Source organism: Cynara cardunculus, unplaced genomic scaffold (assembly GCF_001531365.2).
Source record: "Cynara cardunculus var. scolymus isolate 2C unplaced genomic scaffold, CcrdV1 Un_Scaffold_1715, whole genome shotgun sequence".
Lineage (NCBI taxonomy): Eukaryota > Viridiplantae > Streptophyta > Magnoliopsida > Asterales > Asteraceae > Cynara > Cynara cardunculus.
This window is the reverse complement of record NW_020200851.1, coordinates 42,008-43,529: the sequence shown is the minus strand read 5'-3', so window position 1 is coordinate 43,529 and position 1,522 is coordinate 42,008.

The following is a 1,522-nucleotide window of genomic DNA, read 5'->3' as shown; positions in this document are numbered from 1 at the left end:
TATATATATATATATATATATATATATATATATATATATATATATATATATATGGGGTAAAGGGTAACTGCTAAAGCTAAATTTTTTTATAACTTTTTTTCTATAATATTGTTTTTTTTTTTGTTATAACTATTTACTTTTAAAACTATGCAATTTTTTTTAATGACCCCTTTTTCAACAGTTTAGGACACCTCAATTATCAAATTTGTAATTTAGTTTGTCTTGTGTAATTTATAAAAAGAATTTGACTTGACAGATTATTTAATATATATGTAAATTAATTACAAATTTTATAAAGTATCATTGTTGTCTGAAATATTAATATATAAAATAAAGAAGAATAATATTTTTACAATGTTAACTGAAAAGGTGAGTAACCACAAGGGTGATGTCTGATTGGTTTGAGTTTAATTTTAAAGGTCAAAAGTACCTGGAGGTCCCATGTTCAAATCTAAGGAGGAATAAAAACCCTCTTGTGGCCATGGAAGTTCAAATGCTGTGACTCCGAGTTATCTACAAAGCAGATGGTCGTCTTGGGATTAGTTGGCTTGCATAGTGGATTGGATATCCAGGTTAATAAAAAAAAGTGAGTAAGGTGGTGTTTGTTTTTTAAGAGGTGTTGAACTCTGAAGTCTGATTTCACTTCTGATTTATAAGAGGTGGTGTTGAAGTCTGAAATCTGAATCAGTCAGATTGCTTGTTTTTACATCTGAAGTCTGAAATCTGAATCAATATAAACACGAACAAAGTCTCATAAAGACTAGAACCAATATTCATTTTGCATTATTGTGTCACCATCATCCCCTTGCTCGTTGATTTGATCATACTCATAAAATAACTCATATATATGAGAGATCGACTTGCAGATCATTTTGGAGAGATTGATTTAGATAGATCGATAGCTCGAGACCGAGCGAGAGATCGATATGGTGTCCAGATCGTATGATGTGGATAGATCGGTATGATTTGATAGCTGAAGATCAAACGAGAGAGGGAGAGATCTATATATGGTGTCCTCATGTGTGAATAAGAGTCCATTAAGGGTTTAGACTACCACTTAAAAATTCAGAGGACTATAAGAGCTTTTCAACTTTTATTTAAAAAAAAAAATCAAACGCTCTGAAAATAAAAACGTCTGACCGATTCAGACTTAAGAGGTATTAAGAGTTTTTTTTTTCAAAAAACAAACAAGCCCTAAATGTCTCTAATTAGCATAAGAAAAAAGGGTATACAAGTGACGTTTTTTTTAGATAATCAAATCGGTTTGTTGAGTATTTATTATAGTAAGATAATCAAATTTATTTCAAGTATTAAATCGGTTAGTTGAGTATTTGTTATTTAGTAAGATAATCAAAATTAAAACCATTTTATTAGAATAACAAAAAACTAATTATCACAGCTTTGATACGTAATTATCAATACATCTAAACAGACGTTGGTAGTCATCAACCTCAAGCCTCTCTTTTATTGGTTTACTTACTTTAGAATAAATAACTATGGACACGTAGCTTGTTGGGCACCA